Source organism: Miscanthus floridulus, chromosome 9, assembly GCF_019320115.1.
Source record: "Miscanthus floridulus cultivar M001 chromosome 9, ASM1932011v1, whole genome shotgun sequence".
NCBI classification, from domain to species: Eukaryota; Viridiplantae; Streptophyta; class Magnoliopsida; order Poales; family Poaceae; genus Miscanthus; species Miscanthus floridulus.
Genome location: NC_089588.1, coordinates 84,329,047 through 84,338,917, shown reverse-complemented (window position 1 = coordinate 84,338,917; position 9,871 = coordinate 84,329,047). Strand labels below are relative to the sequence as shown.

General features: G+C 44.6%; 1 pseudogene; it reads right to left on the bottom strand.

Moving 5' to 3' along the window:
* Positions 1-4,451: 4,451 nt before the first annotated feature.
* LOC136480199 (uncharacterized) lies at positions 4,452-9,871 on the bottom strand (annotated as a pseudogene).

Here is a 9,871-nt window from a genome sequence, read left to right as displayed (position 1 = left end):
GTTCGGTCAGTATTGAAAGCTACACAACAGAGGGCTGAGGCGACCGGATGTTGGACGAGGGCTAGGACCGGACGTGCCCATGGGTGAGTCTGGTCAACAACATAATGTATCCAAAGAGGGTTTTCTGGGACCTGACATGTCAGATTAGGGTGGACCTAACTCCGCAGTGAGTCTGGTCACATTAACGGTCACATTTCGGTGCTGGCCAGTGGATTACTGACCAGACGTGTTCGATCACCACAAAAGCTACTGAGTTACACAGTAGCAGTAATGTTTTGAATGAGGGTGTATAAATACATCTCGTACTCATCCAATTCAGTTCTCTTGCCCATTTGTTCAGTTGAGGAAACACTTTGGAGTGCAAGGGGGAGTAAGAGCCTAGTGGGGTGATTGAGATTTGATAATCCAAGATTAAGGAACTCATTAGTGTATAGGGAGTAGCAAGTGTGCATTCACCTTTCTCATTAGGCTTGTCTTGGTCAAGTGAGAGTTTGTGCTTGTTACTCTTGGTGATCCCCATCACCTAGACAGCTCAGTGGTGATTGGAAGCTTGGTGATCATCCGGTGGAGCTTGTGGATGACCCAAGCCATATTGTGAGCGGTTGTGGGCGATTCACCATGATAGAGTGTCGAAGAATTAGCCCGTAGAGAGCACTTGATCCTTGCACAGATCAAGAGGGAGCTACACCCTTGCGTAGGTGCTCCAATGAGGACTGCGTTTCTCTCCCTCTCTTTACTTTGAGCATTTACTTTTGAGCAATTCATTTTGTCTTTACATTCTTATAATTGTCATGCTAGAGTAGGATTGGAACATAGGGTGCAAAACTTTTGTGCGGTAGATCAATAGAGAATACATTTAGGCACTAGGGATGAAATGGGCTAAGTGTAGGGCTTAATTATTGCAAGAAATTTAGAATTAGCCCAATTCAATCCACTCTTCGGTATCTTGATCCTTTCAATGGTCATATATTTGGAATTCTAGAAATTTCTCAATAGCCAAGGCATACATATTACCCATGAATCTAAAACTTTAGAGAAGTTGAACAGTGTTGCTTTTATTAATGTGAGTTCTTATTCACAAATGTTAACTGAATTTGGATTATTAACAATGCATGATTTTGCATACTGATGGGGTCTATAAGCATGCCTTTTTCATTTCTACTGCATCAGTAGGTAGCTTAAGACTCGCAAGTGTGCTCATTAGGTAGTTGCACCTCTTGTGTTGAGTTGATCATTTAGTCATGATCATTTGTGTTATCCTATATCTGACTAAAAGGTACAATGTTGTGTTTTCCTCATCAAAAAATTCCCTACACATTTGCCTGTTGGGCTTCATATTTTCCTATGATTGATTGTTCTTTAACGTTCATAGAATGTTGCATCCTCAACTTCTATTCTTTGATTTACAATAATTTCAGTCACTTGCTTATGGTGATAATTTCTATTACACAGGATGAAAAAAGTGTTATAAGAACCTTGTGTAGGAAGTAGCTGTAGGCGGTCCTTATTGACAAAATCCAACCGCCAACTATGATCCAAAAAAGAAGAAACTACATGTTTTACACACATATACCTTTACTATTGACATAGTTCCACTTGTATTGGAGGTTCACCATTTTGCAAGAGACATGCTTGAATACAAGGGAATTATAGTCAAGTACGCTATTAAACAAAGTGCAAAGCAAAGAAATGAGAAGAAGGTCCATCCAAATATCAAATCTAGGCCAACTACCTGCGAGGAGGCAGCCTAGGCCCACTCAGAAACTGACTAGAGGAAGGAGGTCGTGAGGCGGCTCCACCTAGGTGCGCCCGCACCCAGGGTGCGCCCGTACCCCTGCCTCTGCCAACCGGGCCTAGCTTCCTCTAGCGGTATCATCAATGCGCTAGGGGGAAGCTTGCGCGCTTCTCGATACCTCGGTAAAAATACCGGAGTCGTCGACGGGAGTTTGCATATCTCTACCTTGCTCTTTAAGCTTCCGCATTTACATTGATCATATTATTATCATTTGCGGTAGAGATAGCAACACACTAGCAAAACCGTAGTTGCACATCTAGATAGATTATCTTTTGCATAGGTTTTGCTAGAGGTTGAAAAAGAGGCCATAGTTTAGAGTTAGATTTTTTAAGTTGCCTAATTCACCCCCCCTCTTAGGCGTCACGGTCCCTTCAGGTGTTACCAACCGGGACTAAAGGGTCTACCTTTAGTCCCGGTTGGTGTTACCAACCGGGACTAAAGGTTGGAGGACTTTTAGTCCCAGTTGGTGGCTCCAACCAGGAGTAAAGGTCCATCTTTAGTCCCGGTTGGTGTCTCCAACTGGGACTAAAGGTCCCCTGCCACTGTGTCGAGCGCAGTAGCCGTTGGGCAGGGACCTTTAGTCCCGGTTAGAGACACCAACCGGGACTAAAGGTCTCTCTAGTCCCGTGCACAAAAAATGTCGGGACTAGAGCCCATTTTGGCCTCGGATGAAAGGTCTGTTCTCTACTAGCCCATCCGGTTGCAAAGGTTTAATGGCCGTAGGCCCATGGCTTTGCATACACGTGCGAGAGGAGGTGGGCAGCTATGGTAGGCCCATCCGATTGCAGGGTACAATGGCCCAAGCCTGTCGAACCAAAACGGCAACCAACACGACATCGGGACGCAGAGAACTTTTGTTTTTAGATTTTTGCATAGTTCCCTTGAATCTTGATATGGATAAATAGTGGCAAATATGCTCGTTGCAATAAAACGTATAACTTTTTATACAGTCATCTAGATGATTTGTGGCTCAAACATTTATTGTCATCCGTTCAAATACGTCTTGAAATTAAACTGTCTATCGTCACTTGACGCATCTTGAAATTGGACTTCATATAGTCGCTGGACAAATGTTGTTCTAACTCGTGCGAGCATGGGTCATTACTCTAGATCGCATATGGTCCGCGGGTAAAACACATATGACCGTGCTATTAGCATGTTGCACCCACACTTCTTTGCGCCCCTGCTCGGCTCTGACAGCGAAATGCTACCTCAGTCGTTGCCTACCATCGCCTCTAGCTAGCCCTATCCTAACGATATTCTCCAACTTTGCATAAAGGCCCCCTCCACCCCACCCCCCGCGTGCCTCTGCCACCTCCTACTCGACTTCAGCGGTGAAATGCTGCCTCCAATGCCGTTCACAATAGTCATCGGCCCTAATCACAATTTCTATCTCCTTCCTCTCAAGTTGATGCCCCCCGCCATCCTACTCCCACCCTGTATCGGTCGCCATCATCGTCAGTCCGTTGGCCTCTCAGAAACATTCCTTTATAGATGGAGAACATAGAATTGCCCAACCCCAACCCTAATGCTCTAACCACTAACTTGGCTAGGCTCATTAGATCAACTCGACTCATCAGAGGAGACATTGGGTCAGCCATAAGGGCTAGTTGACTAGGATTTTCATCTACCTGGATGAGAGAGAAAACAAGGAGAACTCGTGGCTATCGACGAGTAACTCGCTAATCAATTTGCAGCTCCCAAGACAAAGCACACTTCATCCACCATGTTCTCTCCGCTTCTCATGTTAAATAAGTAAACAAAATACTCTTCAGGATGGACCTACAGGGTGAGTCAGATTTCAAATAGCTAGTGACTGTCTATTTCCATTGAAAAACGCCCTAAATCTGAGGGAGAGAGAGAAGGAAAGTAGAGGAAGATGAGAATTTGTGGGGTGTGAACCAATAGAAGCGAGAAGACATAAGGCAGACTCGGCCCTGTGTGCTTGTATGTGTTAAGGGCCTGTTTGGTTGGCCCAGACAACCTTGCTTGGCAGGAGCTACAATCCCGGGTGTTCGATTTCAACTGCTTGGGGCCAGGATTGCAGCCTGGCCAGCAGGTTGCCTAGGAGGCTCCGAAATAGACACGCCCTAAATGTGCACACGCCCTAGGGAAGGCTTTGCCACAAAAAAATCAGCCAATTTTGGGAGTCAAGAATGTGTCAAATTACACGTCAGTCCACTATTGTGGACCAAGAAAGATGAATAAAATCTCTAGTGTGTGATTCTGAGCGGAGGGCGTACAGACTGTTTTGTCGGCCCTGATCAAGAACATGGAAGGATTCAGCGATATTCTTTCAATATGCGTCGATTCTGGTTGCAGGTAGTTCATATCTATTTCCTTCTCATTTTGTGGCCGTGAATGCCATGAAAACGTGGCCAGTTAGGTATTGGAGCTGATGAAGAAGCCCGCATGTGGGTTACAGAGCTATAGGTACTAGTACTATGTGTGGCTTAGTAATTCTAGGTGCTTAGTTGATAATATGATTTGTGGAGCTACCCTGCTGGGGCTCTGGAAACTAAGAAACAAGCTTTGTTTTCACCTCTTTGGAAGGATGGGAGACTCCTGTTACTGAAGGTAACAGTGATGATCCAAGATTGGAGTATTCTCTGTCCGGAAGAAAAATATCTGGAGCTCAAGTTGAAATTGGGGAACCTATAGATCCTGGCTACAAGACCACACAGACTGCGTGGCTAGCCCAGGTGGATGGTGATTGGGAAAAGTACCTCTACAACCATGCTCTGGACTTGCAGCAGGCCAACCTGCCGGCTGAAGTGAAAGCTCATCTGGTGAACCACTCTGATATGGAGAAGGCTGCGGAGGAGAAGTGGATCAATCTCTATCAATTCAAATCGGTTTGGCATATGTAATAGGCGTTTTTGTTGTCAGTTTTAGCTTGATGGTTTGGGTCGTTTTCTGCTGCTCTTTGGCTTTTCGGAGTAAACTGGATGCTGTATCTGAACTACACTGTTTCTGTCTTGGTTAATACTAAGGCTGGGGCCTCGCCCTCCAACTCTACAAAAAAAAAAAAAAAAAAAAAAAAAAAACGGGCCCACTGATCGTCTTCAACTTCAGCTTCCATAACGACCCTTGTGCTACCATCATCATCGCACCTCATCAGCAGGTTGCTCTACTTGTGCATGCCGTCATTTGGCCCCAGATCATCGATCGGCGGCCGCTGTTTGTTGTGATTAGTGACGGACTGGTATGCCATTGCCAGCACCAGAGCCTGCGAGGAAATGGGAGTCAATACAACAGGTAGCCATGGTTGCCACATCGCTGCATCGGCAGGTTTCTTCGGTCTCACTGAGGCACTGACAGGTTGCCCTACTGATGCTGACATCTGATAAGAACAAGAGGCTATGAGCGGAGGAAGCTTACAATGTGGTCGTGGTCAGGAGGAGCGTATACGCCTGTAGTCACTGTGGTTCTTCTCTTTGTACCGCCTTTCGGTGGGTCCTCAATGCTCTTCAAGCCCGTCGGCACCACGACCACAGGCATACCAACAAGGTTCCCGAGACAGACGCGCTCCCAGTCGGTCACGTTGCCAACAAATGCATCAACTGTGAAACTGTCTTTGATTTCTCTGATCAACCTGCCCCGTGCTCGCTGCGCCTGTTCATCAGAAGTTCAGAACACAAACACTGTGACTCGGCTCCAATGGAGAAGTCAAGACATATAAATGGGCAGCTTAGTTTCCTCTGATAAATAACCTGTATATAGTCCACTGCTGGGATTAACCGCGCACGACGAAGCTCTACTGGCCACTGGTCTTCCGCCTCATAGTCATCATCATGTCCTTCCCGCTGCTAGTTGTCGAAGTGCGCAAGCATATCAGTGTCCATCGTTATGTTCAGGATGGACTGGACTGATTCGACAGTGTAGTTCAGCTTGAAAGGGACCAGTTTGACACCTTTAGAGGAAAGAACATGGACAACCTGGCATGATCACAACAACAAAAATATGTATCGTGTTTGAGGAGCAAATCAGGAATGATCAATACACAAAACTACAGACAGCTGAGCAGATTAAAAGCTCTGTACTACCTCCATCTCAGCGTCATCAAGATAGCCAACAGTGAGTTTGGTGATGTCAACATGAAATGGATCACCCAAAGCAACCTCGCGAGATGACGGATCACCTGCATCCTTTCCACGAATTGCGTCTAATACAATAGCACAATCTACTGCACTTCTGCAGAAAGGTCCCAGCTTGTCCTGCAATTTAGACTCATATATTCATGACTCAAAAGATCGACAGGAATCTGAAAATGCCAACAAAGAGTTCGCATATAAATACCAAATTCTCAGAAATGCTCATGACATCAGTTCGTGCAACTGTTCCAAATGTTGGGTGCACTGCAGTTACTCCGCATCTAGCAGCTGGATATGTTATGGATCCCGCAGTTTCTGAACCAATTGCGAATGGAACCATTCCTAATGCAGTGCAAAATCACAGAGTTCAGTAAATAGTTTATAAATTTCTAGGTTCACACATACATGTCATATAAACTAACCTGCAGAGGTGCTAGCCGCTGGACCTGCCAACGAGCCAGTAGAGAATTCCTCGATGTTCCAGGGGTTTCGTGTCCTTCCCCCAAACCATATATCATCATAGGCAAGCGAGCCTGTGACAAGCTTCGCTACAAGGACTGCTCCAGCCGACTTCAATCTGAAGGAGGATGGCAGACATTAAAGATAGTAACTGCTCCCCCCATCCCAAATTATAAGATTTTCTAGCTTTTCTAGATACATAGCTTTTGCTATACATCTAGATATCTATTATGTCTAGATACATAGTAAAAGCTATGTATATAGAAAAGCCAGAACATCTTATAATTTGGAACAGAGGGAGTAGCAATCTAGCCCAGATATCACGAGATAGCCTAAAATATGATACATAAACTGGAAAAAAAAAGAACAAACCTTTTGTACACGTACGCTTCACTATCAATGACTTGGTTCTTAAACGTCCTTGAGCCCTAAGTGGTCTTGTAGTGTGGTACTGCAATTATATCTTTGAGGCCATGCAAAGGACCTGGCGTCAGGATTTGTCAGTGTGAATTTTTAGCATAAGTGCAAAACATTGGCTAAGGAGTAAACACTCAGTTTGAATACCCTAGTCTTCATATAATGGCATAATTAACCCTACAGAGAAAAAAAGACACTAGTCAACATTTTACACCACGGATTCTCATGCAGTCAGTCTATTAGTCATATGAGCACAAACTTCAAGTGGACTTGAAATAGAATGTACTCAAATAGGACCCCGATGAAAATCAGCTGCAATGAAAGCTATGTATACAAGAAATAATTCTAAATGAACCTGAGGGAAAAGGTACAAGTACTGCCAATAGTAGATAATGCTTTAGAAGCTCAGGCTGATTAGCTATATATATACCAAGATATTTTCCTTGTGCCAGCAAGTCATCTGCTTCCTTGGCTTGTTTGTATGCTAAATCTTCAGTATATGTAACAACAGCTTCCAGAACAGGATTGTACCTGATAGATATATCAAGGAGTTGCATTACTAAAATATGTTAATTGTGAGCCACATGCTGCATTCACACAAATCCTATGAAGAATGCACGGAAGACAGAAACATATATATTGACCTCTTTAATCTCCTCAGGAATATATCTGTAAGTTCGCATGATGTTATTTGCTTTGTCCTAATAAGCTCTCCGAGCTCGATTACCTGACATATGGATATTGCTTATTGTTTTGAGAAGGGATAATTTTTAATAATCAACATGTGACACAAGATGGTCCAGAAAACTGACCGACATAAATGCAATATCTTCATCATTAGTTGGACGATGTACAGAAGGCGCACGAGGGTACTTGAAACTTCTAGTCTCACTTGTCATGCTGTCACTGCTCCATGACGATTTAAAGAGTAGAACAGAAGGGTTATGCAAACCACCATTCTCTGACGCGACCAATTTCCGATTTTCTCTGAATGCAGGTACATTGAATTCCTTTGCACCATCTTCCATCTCACGTAGCTACAAGCAAGGAAAACAGCATGCACTAAAAAGCAACATTAACATATTACTTCATGTGGATATAAAAAAAATAGTTCATATATACTTTTGAATCATTGAAGAAATCAGCATCAAAATACTTCATGGAATCCTTTAAAGCAATGGCATCGCTAACTGGTTCTTTCTTCGGAACATCTTTTGCAGAAACAAATTGCTCCGTTTCCTGAAAATGAACAGGACAAAGCTATGGTCCAACGCTCCAGGATAAATTGCTTTGCAGAAATAAATAGCATCAGATTTAAGTATTTAACAGTAAGAAAAGTCGTGCCTTCCAAATCTTGTGGTATTTGGAAACAAGAGTATACGAGGGACACCTCCCACTGTTTGGTAAGGGAAACCATTTACATTTTGATGACCACGCCTGAGTACCACAACAAATAAACATAAACAATAGCGATATAAGAGGTTTGATGAGATGAGGCTGTACATGAACTACTTATGGTCTTAAGATTTGGCACCTGACATTGAGAATGAAAACTAATCTTAAATTCAAATGCAAACGAAGTTTAATGAGTACATGAATGATTACTGTAGTTAGAATAATCTTTAATTATGTTTTAAATCAGTTGAAGCTGTTCATTTTATCATTTATATCAACATAGAACTCTTTAGTCATGGCCTTTCTGCATAAATGCTGAGATATGGCCCATGAACAGATGTAGTTAGAAACCTTACAGGGCCACTTATCATCAATATAAAATTTGGCACCTGACGTTCAGAAAACTAAATCTTTGCAAAATATGGTTGATGTGATACAAGAACTTATGTAGCACTATAAATGCATAACCACTTGGTACCATGAAATGTATAACCACTATAGCTTGTATATCAATGGAAACTATCCGATTCACTCTTGTAAGTCTATATCATGCTCCTATACCTAGCTCTGTACTATCCGCCCCTTGAATACCTGAGATCAGCTTCTACTCTTTTTTCCCCCTTGAACAATGTCAACTTCTACATGAGAAAAGGGGACCTTGCTGCAATAACAAATTTCAGCATAACAATTAAACTAATCTATTGGCATGACCTTGACCAGCAGGTCCAATCAAGTTTACTGTACGCATTGTCCCGCGGTCGATGACCCTGCTGATTCTGACCATCGGTTTGTCAGTTTCTGCAGATTCTATTGCTACGCGAACATTGGGTGCCAAAATGCTGCAGCCTATAGCTGTCGCACCTCTATCCAATTGCAAGTTTTCAACCACCTACCCTTTGCCTCTGCTCTTATACTAAAAAAAATCTTTTGCCTCCGCTGCCAACCGTGCTATGAACGGCGCGTATTACTAGTATATTGCAGCAGCAGCTACGAAGCAACGCATCTCATCTCAGAAGTAATTCAGTAAACCAATGTCAACGACGATGAACGAACCATCTCAATCCTCAGCCAGCGCCATGGAAACGTTCGGAGCAATTCACCCTCCTCGCTGTGATGCTGTGCTGCAGGCCGGCCATTCACTGGTACTGTGGCCGTAGCCCCTACTGAAAGAAAGCTCACGCCTTTTTCTAGGACTAGGATTGGGGACGCAAAAAGAAAAGGAAAGAAACAAATTCGCGATGAAGCAAGCATGAACTGGTTCGGGAGAGAGGGAGAGCAAGAAGGGGTCATATACCATGGCGAACGTGGCGACAGCAGCGGTCCTGGTCCTGATGAAGCCGCCTTCTCCTCCTGCTGCTCCGCCCGTGTCCCCTGCTGCTGGTGCTACCGCGGTGGCGGCAGGGCCTGACGTCAGGATGGCGGCGAAACAGAGGATGGAGATGACAACAGGGAGGTGGAGGGGGCGGGAGGAGGGAGGTGGCGTCGGTCGGGGAGGAGGGAGGTGGCCGCATGCCTGACACCTGTCGTCCGCGCGCGGAGACGCGCGTGGGCGCAGGCGGAGGAGAGAGGAGGGGACCGGATACCGGACAGGGAAGGAGGCGGTGGGGGCCCGGGTCTCGCAGGTGCAGGCTTGCAGCTGCTGCCGCTTGGCCGTGGATGAATATTGGCCCCCCGAGCTCACCGCAGAGTTCGGAGAATAGACGAGGGACAT